We start from the raw sequence: 11,187 nt of genomic DNA, 5'->3' as shown, positions 1-11,187 counted from the left end.
TGGCTGCGCAGGGCTCCGGAGCCTGTGAATGAACCCTCCTCCCCTCCCTCCTCCTCCTCCCCGCTCAGTCTCCTCCTCGGCGCTGACGGCGCGCTGATATAATGACGGTGGGTGTCACAACCCGCATTTGAACTTGCAGGCGAGCTGGCCCGAGCCTTTCTGGGGAAGGACTCCGAGGCGCGCGGGCGCAAGAGCCTCGGACGTCAGGCTCGGAGGACAGCCCCGCGGCCGGGACCCGGAGCCGGAGGAGGCGCATCCTTGCTGCCCCGCGGCGCCGTCCCGCGCCCCGCGCCCCGCACGCCGCGCCCCGGGCCGCCGCGCTTCCCCCCGCGAGCTGCGGGCGGGCGCCGAGCACACTCGCACCGCGCAGCGCAGCGCAGCGCCGCGGAGGATTTTCTCCCCCAAACTGCAACAAGCCGCCTTTCAAGGTAATCACGTTTCTTTTGTTCCTCCTTTAAAAGAGAGAGAGGGAAGAAAAACTTGCAAGAAAAGAAAAAAATATATATATATATGAAGCAATCGCTGGACTTAAAAAGAAAAGAGAGGAATATTACTATTGGATGTAGCTTTTAATTAAGGCAAAGACAATTAGCTGTTAGGGGAAGACAATATGTGCAGTTGAAAAATTCAGGTAACTTTCAAAACGACTCGTGGAGAGAAGCAGACAGAGGGACCCTTGGTGCTGGGGGGGAAAATCTAGACAAAAGGAGCCCAGGGTGGAGTGTGGGAAGTAAGACTAACGGAATTGGGGGAAGGAGGTTGTAGAGAAATCCGAGAAAAGTCGTGCTTTCTCGAGTTGGAAGAATGAGGGGTACCCCCGACACCTTGATTTTTTTTGTTCTTGTTGTTGCTATTGTTACTGCTCTTCGCCTTCTTGAGGCAAAAGTTTGAATGGGAACTCCCGGGGACTTGCACATCTGCAAGTCCCTGGAGCCACCTTGGTGCAGGCCACCTGGCTTCCTGGCCCCTGGTGTGTGGCCAGTGCCTGGTGTTCCTGGAAAGCCTCTCCTGGGCAGGTCCTGACAGGGCACCCCGACCCTCGCAGCCCCTGACCTGCCCGGACAGGATGCTAGGCTCCGGCAGGCGATGTGGAAGGGCGCCCGGCAGGCGAGGGGCGTGCGGGGTCCCGGAGCTGCGTTTCTTTGATGACCCGGGGCTGTCACAGCTCTTTCCTGTGGCCCCCTGGGTTCTTTTGTCCTGCGCGGCGCGGCGCGGTGCGACGGGACGAGCTGGGGAGGCGCAGCGAATGGGGGTGGGGTTGTTGGATCGCCTCGGAGGTCTGGGAGGCGCCTGGGCGGGAAAGCTTCCCGAACTAGCGGGGATGTGCAATGCATGCACGCATGCATGTGTGTATATGTGTGTATGTATACACACACATATGCTTCTCGTTCTCAAAAGCGAAGTGGGGACTGTCCTGCCTATCTCAACTAGCCACCCAGTGCCCAAGGCGCTCTCCAGACAAAGGTGACTCGGGGACCCGAATGCGGGGCTGATGGCTCCTGCCATCTCTTCTAGGTTACCGCTGTCCGCGGTTCCCTTCCGTATCCCCACCCGCTCCCCGTACTCGACCGCAGTTGAGCAACTTCACTGGCGGGAGAGCGGCGAGGCGGCGGAGAGCGCGCGCGGGGAGGCGCCCTGGCCCGGCGAGTGCGCAGGCTGGCGGGGCGCAGACGTGGGCGCCCTGGAGCCCGGGGCGCCCGCGCTGAGCCAGTGCGTTCTCGCGGTCACCGGGCAGACTGCGGGGACCGCCAGGGGGTGAGCCAGCTGAGGGCTGGGTAAGAAAAGCAAGTCCTAGTCTGAGCTGTTCGCCCGGAGACCTTGCAAGTCCCGCGGGTTCTCCGGCGATGCTGCGGGATGGGGGCGAGGCTGCCCCAGGTCGGGAGTCCTGCGTCCCCGGCCCGCTCTTCTGGTCTCCGCACCTCCCTTCTCTCTCCTCCTCCTTCTCTCTCTCTCTCTCTTTATCTCCATCTTCTCCGGTCTCCCTCAGCCTCCCCTCGATGGGCTTTTGCTCCCCCTCCCCCACGGCTGACAGATGAATGGCTGGTGTGAAACCCTTCTCGGTCCCGGAGGCCGGGCGGGAGGGAGGAGCGGGGGGGGGGGCGGTGCGCGCCTTGCGGGCGGCCTCTAGTTGCGGGCTTGGTGCTTCCAGAACCCAGATGTCTAGGAACTGGGAGGGTTTTTTTAAAAAAATATTTATTTATATATATTTTTTGCCGGGTGTGGGCTCCCCCTGATGGAGAGATGTGGAGAGGCGCCCCGCGAGCCTCTTTCCTCTTTTCCAAACCTCCGTTCCAGGGGAGAAGACCCTCGTTTCCCATCCATGGTTAGTTTCCGTTGCGGAATCCAAGGTGCACATCTTGGGACAGTTGGAGGAGGCGGGGCTACGCTCTTTCGGGTGCGGAGGCGCCTGTTCTCGAGTCCGCCGTGCTGGGTGGTGTCTCCTGCTGGGTGGACGGGCACAATGCTAGCGACAGATCCAGGTTTTGGAGCTCTTGACGCACGATGTGGGCATCTTTAAGAAATAAAATGTGGAAATCCTCTGCTTTCTCAAATTTCGTGAAGGTCTACGACCATTTGAACGCAACGCTAGGGCCCCCATCCCCGTGCTTTGGGTCCCGAATCCAAAACTTTTAACTGGCTCAACTTTAGGACAAACACTGAACATAGAAACCGGGAGCGCGGGGGGGGGGGGGGGGCGGCGAGCGATCGCCTGTGGAACCAGGAAAGGGAAGGATGGGGAAGCCCAGGGGACAATGGAGGGAAAGCGGAATTGCAAAGAGCTGAGATGAGGAAGCTAGATGCACGCAGCCAAGAGCCGGAAGGGCTCCTTTGCAGATGTAGGTCTAGATTTCGTGTCGCTCACACCGAAAGGTGCAGCAAACAGGTCTGAGCCGGATGCTGGGATGGAGAGCGGCCGGGGACCAGCCCGCGGAGGTGGTCCAGCTCCTCCCACAGGAGCTGGACTCCGCCCGCCCTCGCTCCCCGCCTCCCTTAGCCCCCGCGGGCGCAGGAACCCGGCCAGGCTCTGCGCTCAGCGCCCGGGTTCGCCAGCCGCCACGTGGGCTGGAGTTTCAGCTGCGGGCGCGAGACGGGCGTGACTTCCCGGGCTCCGAGACGGACGCACAGCTGCACGGGCGCAGGGCGCAGGCTGGGTCCCCGCGGCCTGGGCCAAAGGGGGCGGGCCGGGGCGGGGCTGATGGCTGGCTGCAGCTGGAGCCCACCCAACTTCTGTCCAGACGGCCCTAAACGCGTCTATTAAAAGGCTTTTAAATGCCCCCTCCCCAACCTCTTCTTGCTTCTTGGGAATGGAAGGAGAAATGCAGAGATTTTGCTTCAAGAGAAGGGGAAGTGAAGATTTGATGCAAGTAAACTCTTTTACATTAAAAAAAAAAAACAACAACTGAGACATATGTCCTGGGCTCCATGTTTTAAAATATAACCAGACTGTCTAAAGACGGCTTTTAGTCGGCTTCCATATACATCACGTGCCTGATTGCCATAAAATTCGTGTAGAGGGGCAAAAGGATGCACTTCGGGTTTTTCCACGAGGACCAGCGCCGCGTGGTCGCGGTGGGCATGGGCGTGGGTGTCACGGTGACATCCTGGTCCATCAGTGCTGAGCCCGACAGTGGGCGCGGTGCCGAGCAGGTCCTCAGAACAAGCCTTTCTGCGCTTACACGGCTTCTACATCTTCTGGGCTCGAATTTGGAAGAACTGGGCTTTAGTGATCTCCACCATTGTAAATTCTGTTACCAATTGGCCCACTTTTCTTTTTGTTTCCTTCTATAAGCTGTGACCTAAATTGTGTCAAGTACTTGTTGGCCATTGTATCAAACTCACTGGGAAAATATCCATATATAAATCTAAAGTCAGATATTTTGAATTTAATATAAAATAGAGAAGAAAAACAGCAAGAAAAGCAACAATTAGTTTTCTGAGTTTGAGTTAGGTTTCCAACTTGGGAAATAATGTAACTTGGAAATATAAGAGCAAGGCAGCAAGGGGAAGGTGTCGGAATCTTACTGCCAGTTCCAGTTCTGAGCTCCAAGGAAAAAAAGGGAATATTTCACAAATTGCACGTCTGTCCCGTTCATGCTGCTGCAATGGCCCCGACAGTTTCCAAAGCAATTGAGCAATTGCTTCCTCCAGCAGGAAGTCCACAGTCTTTCATCTTGTGGGTGGGAGGAAGAAGGATGAGGTTCAAGACAGACCATCGCTTCAACTTTGTGTATGAGTTTAACGTTTTGTGTTTTGGTGGTTAGATTTAAACACTTAAGCTCCTCCCTAAAGTTTATTTCATCCTTTAAGGCAATGAAGCTTAAAAATCATCTCTTTAGTTTTATGCATGTATATAAGGTAGGGTTCTCTTTTTTCTTTGCTTTTGCAAATTGCAGGGAAATACTTCTGATACTCCAAGATACCTGCATCTTTGCACTAGTAAATTTCTGTTTGGAAAGGATCAAGAGAGCTAGCTCAAAGCTCAATATGGTCAATTGAATGATACGTCCATTGTTCTTTGTTTCCTTACATTGCTATGCTTAAACACTCTGTAGTTAATGATTGGTCAAAAACTGAGCATCTGGGACCCTTTGAGAGCACAAAGAAGGCTAACTAATCCTGTCTCCCACAGTCAGGTACCTAAGCGAGTCTTTCCTGTTAAGCAGTTTTGTTGACTTTATTCCTGGACAGGTATCCACAGACACTGTATTTCATGTGGGGCGCAGCCCTGGAAGGAGTAGAGCTTCTCAAGACAATGGTCCTGTGGAGAGAATAGCTGATTTCAGTTAGTGATTATTTCTTTCATTCACCACACAGCTACAGAAATTATAACAGACAAGCACTCATTGGTGGGTGATACCCGGTCTTGTGTGAAAAATGATGCAGAATGTTGCCTGGGTCTGTGCTTTACCAGACACACAAAGCCTTGATCCTCTGTGATTTTGCAATAAGAACAAGGGAGAGTAGAGATAAAGATGTCTCGGCCAAGTTCCATTTGCATTAATGAATCTTTAGCAGCCTCTTCTTGTAGCATAACCTTGATAGATCATATATGTGTATATTTTTGTGCGTGATTTTTGTATTTTAGATGCATACATGGATTTTTTTCTGTTTTCCTCTTTTCTGTGTATGGGTATCTGTAGGGTATATGTGCTGTGGCGTGTGATATGTGTATGTGCAGGTCTGCATGTGTGTGGCGGCCAGATGGCGATTTCAGGTGTCTTCCTCCATCACTCAGCCACCCATTTTCTGCAGAAGGTTTCTGTCCCTTCAGAGCAGTGAAGAAAAAGTTTGAGAAGTATTTTTGTTGGCTGGCTTTTAGGGACACTATATCATAAGCTATTGTGGGAACATAAATAAGTTTATTTTCTTTAGAAAATAATTTATTAATCAAGTTTATTTACTGTAAATTTTTTTCAAATGTATACATCCTTTGACCCACAAATTCTAACTCTAAAAAGTGTTATGGTACCAGTGTTACACAAGGTAAATGAACAATGATTTAATTTTATAATTTTAAAAATTATTTTTATTTATTGATTTAGGAGAGAGAGAGAAGGAGTTGGAGGAGGGAGAAAGAGAGAGAGAGAGAATGGGAGTGTCAGGGCTTAAAGCTACTGCAAATGAACTCCAGATACATGCGCCCCCTTGTGTATCCTTACGTGGGTCCTGGGGAGTTGAACCTGGGTCCCTTGGCTTTGCAGGCAAGTGCCTTAGCCGCTAAGCCATCTCTCCAACCCTATTTCATAATATTGTATTGATTGATTTGTTGTGAGGCTGGCTCTGTCTTGGTAGCTGAGATTAGCATGGGCTCTTTCTGAAGCCCAGGCTTTTCTCACATTTGTGTTCCTTCTGCCTCAGCCTTTGCTAGTCCTGAAATCACAGATGTGCAATCCTAGGCCAGGTTTGAAGCATTATTTTAAACAGCAAAATATTGGAAATATCTTAAAGGTTAATCACAGGGTATTGATTACATAAGTTGCTATTGTATCCATGGGAAATTTTATAGCTGCTAAGTATAACAGTAGAACTTTGCTGATTGTGCTCATATCATTTAAGGAGAAAAAGTTTGTACAAATTTGTATGTTGAATGCATCTAATTACATTAAAATGAGTATATGTTCATGATTTTAACAGTATATTTACTAAAAGGCTAAGTCATTTTTGCCCTAGGGGCAAAGGAAACATTAAACATACTCTATTTAAAAATTTTTAAAATTTTTATTTATTTATTTGAGACCGACCAGCAGAGAAAGAGGCAGAGAGAGAGAGAACGAGAATGGACCTGCTAGGGCCTCTAGCCACTGCAAATGAACTCCAAATGTGTGCGTCCCCTGTGCATCTGGCTAACGTGGGTCCTGGGGAATCAAGCCTCGAACCGGGGTCCTCAGGCTTCACAGGCAGGCGCTTAACCGCTAAGCCATCTCTCCAGCCCCATACTCTATTTTGATGAGCACAGAAGGGAAATTTCCAAATGCAATGCCACGTGATGGCATGTGCCATAGTGAAAACAGAGCATGAGCCAGACCGACTCAGGAGACCAGAGACAAGAACTCACCACGAAGAGGACAGAGGAGTGCTCCGGGAGAAAAGCTGAGTGCAGCTCAGTTTCAGGAATTCAGCTGCAGGCAGTGACGACTTCACATGGTCCTACGGAACCTTGGGTTTGCTCTGGGCTACAGCAATTCTTCAAGGAGCAACGTGGAGTCCCGTCTGATGGGCGATGCGTATTACATCGACTCTATCTAAGTAGCGCAGAGAAGTGGTGAGCTAGAGTAGCCGCTCGCAGAATGGTAGACATCCCCACGTGTCGCAGTCCTTAAGTCACCCCTCTCTCCGTTGTGCCTCCCCAGGAACTAGGGAGAATAGTACCTTGGTGTACCAGAACCTTGGCGCCCTCTCTGTTTCAGGCAGCTCACCCTTGGTGTGACTCTCCTCTCTGCAGACATTTCTCATGGGTGTGAGTACTGTTGACCTTGTCTCTCATCTCCTAGGCAACGAAACAATTGCAGCCGTCTGTACCTTGATTGTGAGATCACTTTTATTTTCCTCTTCTCCTTGACTTTACTGAAGTAGAAGGCTAAATATAGGGGCTGACTCTCAGATCTCTGCAGTCTTTCCATGCACACAGACTTGTTATCGCTAATAGACCATGTTTACAAGACAGACACCAGAGAGCAGAAGAAGGGAAACAAGAGTCGGGGCATGCTGGAAGCAGAGAAAACGCCTTTTCCGAACGTTTCTCACATACTAAGATCAAATGTAGAAGAAAAGCAGTATACATGAATAATCATGACCACAGGCGTAGCTTTGGGGAAACCAAAGACTTGGAATGACTCATGAGTAGACTGATCCCATGGATTCTTAAGAAGAAACTACCAAGATGTAGCTCTGAGGCAAAGTGTCTGTACCAGCATCATGACATAATTGCTGAAGAGGTGAGTGGTAATCCTTCAGCCCGAGGAGACAGTCCGATGCCTACAGGGCAGGTCGGGAGTGGAGAGGCTAGGTGAAGGAGTGATCCTGAGAAACATCCCATGCTGTTCTTGGCTTGTGGTCATACTTACCTGGACTTATTCAAACGTATTTCAAGAACCAGGTGGTTCTGCTGCGTCCAGATTCACGAGGACTGTTGGCATTTCAACATCTTTTTCTAAGTGGGGGTGAAGCCTGCACCATGCATTTGTTCTGCCAGACGCTCTTCAGGGGACGGACTGGAACCCAGCACTGTAGAAATGTGGGCATTCATGAATTGAATAAGACAGAAGCTCTGTCTTCTAGAAATCTTCCTTTCTGTAGAGGAAATGAAATGCATTTTAAAATAATGATTAAAAGTAGAAATAACTTGTAGGGCAATTTATTATATTTGTGAAATTGTGTACTGCTTTTGTCGTGGCAACCTGGGTTATTATACTTTAAGGTTTCAGATCCTTTTCAAAAATTTTTCCACTAGTGATGCAAATCAAGAATTAGAATGCCCAAAGAAGCTCTGAATTAGCGATTGTAACCATACATTTTGAGTGGCGTGCATACAGGGTACTACTGAGAACATTTTATGTGTATTACCTTATCAGACCTCTATCGATGCAGCAATATGTACTAATTTTAGCTCTTAAAATTAACTTACAAAGAGGCTGGGGACATGGCTCAGAGAGTAAAGCACTTGCTATATGACTTTGAATTCAGGTCCCCGGGCCCCACGCCAAAGTCAGAAACTGGTGGGCTTTGGCAATCCCAGGGTACTTGCAACAGGAAAGGAGGCAGAAACAGAAGAGTTTCCCAGAGCAGTGAACAAGAGACTCGGCCTCAAGTTAGCTGAAAGGCAAGGATTGACCCAAAAGATGTTCTCTGGCTGGAGAGATGGCTTAGTGGTTAAGCACTTGTCTGTGAAGCCTAAGGAACCCCCCCCCCCCATTCAGGGCTTGATTCCCCAGGACCCACATTTGGGGGCACACGCATCTAGAGTTTGTTTGCAGTGCCTGGAGGCCCTGGCGCACCCATTCTCTCTCTCTCTCTGCCTCTTTCTCTCTGTCTGCTGCTCTCAAATAAATAAATAAACAATAAAAAATAGATGTTCTCTGACCTCCTTGCATATGCCCTGACACGTGAGCACCCTCATTCACCCAATCAAATGCACCCACATACCTAATAATTAAAAACATTAAAAAGAGTTACAGAAATTATGTACAGAGTGTAAGTAGAAGAGGCAGAGATTGTATTTAAAACTTTTTAACAATAGAGCCAAAAATCAAAATCATATATTATAAAGGTTGCCTGAAAAAGAAGAAAAAAATAAAAAAGAAAGACACCAAGTTTTCTTGAAAGAAACTAGGAAATTAATGTTTAGAAGGATATTTAAAGGAAGGGTTCTAGCCTGGATTCAATTCATATTCATGGATCTCATTTTGACAGGATTTTATGATAAAGCCTAAATTTCTATCTTGTCTGTGAAACTGAAATATTATTTTATAATATTTTGTCATTCATTTAAACATAGCTAACACATAAACCCATAATCCATACTATCTCTCAATGGTATCTTCTAAGAAATCTAGAAATGTAGAAACATTATGAAATTCCCAGTTAGTGTTTAACAAAGTCTGTTAGCATATTAGGATATATCTCACAACTTTACTTTTGGACTACCAAATATATTCTTTCCATTTTGAATTGTCAATTGATCTGTAGATGGAATAGGTGAGATGTATAGTTTAAAAAAATACTCTTCAGGAAATACCTAATTTCAGTTATTTCTATAATTCTATAATTTCATAGAATTTAATAATTTTCTTTTAGAGGGATTCTAACACATATTTAAAGATAAATAAAATGAAGCCAAATATAGAATAATATCATGGAAAAATAAATTGTTGGCAAAGATTATGCTATTAACCTTGAGCACACCCTGGACCTGGATTTCTTATAGCATTTATTCTTTCCGATCTAGGTTTCCTAGATAACACAGGATTTGTTTTCTTTTTTTCTTTTTCTTTTCTTTTCTTTCTTTTTTTTTTTTGAGGTAGGGTCTCATTTAACCTCCAAGGCTGACCTGGAATTCACTATATATTCTCAGTGTGGTCTTGAACTCATGACAATCTTCCCACTTCTGCCTCCTAAGTGTTGGGATTAAAGATGGTTGCCACCATGCCTAGCCAGGATTGTTTTCAAAGGAAGATGAAGGGGCTTTTGAGGATACCTTCTCAAATATGTATTGGTGAGGGGCTGAAAGTTACAAAAAGCTTTGACTTCATTTCAACAATAAAGTTGTATTGATTAGCACTGAGTATGACAAATATTCAAGACAATCATCTCATAAAGGGAAAAGCTTATTTTGGTTCACAGTTTGGGGGTTGATGTAGTTTGTTTTCTTATAGCTGGGATAAAGCATCTAACCCAAAGCAGCTGATGGTAGGAAAGGCTTTTGTTTTCATTTACAGTCTTGAAGGGAAGCTGCACGAAGGCAGGGGAAAGCATGGCCTGAGCAGGGACAGGATGCGACTTCGGCCACAGCAAGTGGACAGCAGCAGGAGAGTGGGCCGCTCTCTGGCAAGGGATAGCTGGCTCCGCCCCCCACATAAAGCCCACCCCAGAACGTAACTCCTCCAGCAAGGCTCCAGCTCCCATATTGCCATCAGCTGGGGGTCAAGCATTCAGAACACGAGTTTCTGAGAACATCTGATTCAAACTACCACAGAGGTCCTGGTGTATAATTGGATGGCCTTTTTTGGGGTCTGTGGAAAGGCAGAATGTTATGTCTGGGATCAGGCAGTGAAACACGTTAGCCCTGTAGAGCAAACTGGGCAGCAAAAAGAGGGGAAGATAGTCATGGTCCACAGTCAGAGAGCACATCTCCCCAGAGACTGTGTCCTCTGACTAGATGCTGTCTCTTCCAGCGCCCTCACCCTTCCTTCAGTGCCACACCAGGGACTCAGCCTTAAACATGTGCGGCTTTAGGAGACACTGAAGTCCGTACTTGTCACTGGCCCAAACTGGTACTCACTGTGATTGGTAACTTCTTCAAATTCAGTCTGGAAGAGACGACTCGGCCACAGACACTGTTGAATTTCTTTCCTATAAAAGCACAGTCAATGAATGGCAAAGCCGAGGGTAGAGTTTCTTGACTTTGAGTGCAGAGTTTGTTGTCCTGAGGCTTTGGAACTGTTTGAAGCTCAAGGCAGGCAGTGGTCACTTTTGTCATCAACAGCTCCTTACAGTACATTTTGCTTATCCAGCCAGCTAGATGCTCAATGGAGTCTGTGCTTTTAAAAGGTCCCTTGCTGGGCGTGGTGGCACACACCTTTAATCCCAGCACTCGGAAGGCAGAGGTAGGAGGATTGCCATGAGTTCAAGGCCACACTGAGACTACATAGTGAATTCCAGGTCAGCCTGAGCTAGAATGAAACCCTACCTCAGAAAACAAAAACAAACAAACCAAAAAAAAAAAAAAAAAAAGGCCCCTTGGAGGCTGACTGGTGATGGCATGTGTCTTATCTGCCAACAAGCTCCACTGATCTCATTTTTTATGGATTTCTCATCATTTCCTTTTATTCTGTCCACGATCAGTTGTGGGTCACCTGCCTGTCTGTAGATGGTGGTTGTGCCCGCTTTACTTTCTGTGTGCAGATTCCCAGCCCCTAGTGACTTCCTCTGTGATCTGTGGGTTCCCAGCCCCTAGTGACTTCCTTTGTG

At 47.8% G+C, this 11,187-nt stretch overlaps 1 protein-coding gene across 4 annotated transcripts in view; it reads left to right on the top strand.

Annotated features, from left to right (window-relative positions):
• The first annotated feature begins 325 nt into the window (after positions 1–325).
• The window catches only part of Vcan (versican), a 104,400-nt gene continuing 93,538 nt past the window's right edge, over positions 326–11,187 (top strand). For 3 of the 4 annotated variants that reach the window (XM_045133500.1, XM_045133499.1, XM_045133501.1), the window contains exon 1: positions 370–428. The gene's annotated coding sequence lies outside the window, so the exon portion shown is untranslated. Of the gene's footprint in view, positions 429–11,187 lie in introns of all 4 variants that reach the window. The other variant, XM_004651640.3, reaches the window with a different exon arrangement.

Source organism: Jaculus jaculus, chromosome 14, assembly GCF_020740685.1.
Source record: "Jaculus jaculus isolate mJacJac1 chromosome 14, mJacJac1.mat.Y.cur, whole genome shotgun sequence".
Taxonomy (NCBI): Eukaryota; Metazoa; Chordata; class Mammalia; order Rodentia; family Dipodidae; genus Jaculus; species Jaculus jaculus.
Note: the sequence above shows the minus strand (reverse complement) of the source record. Positions and strands in the feature narration are given on the sequence as shown.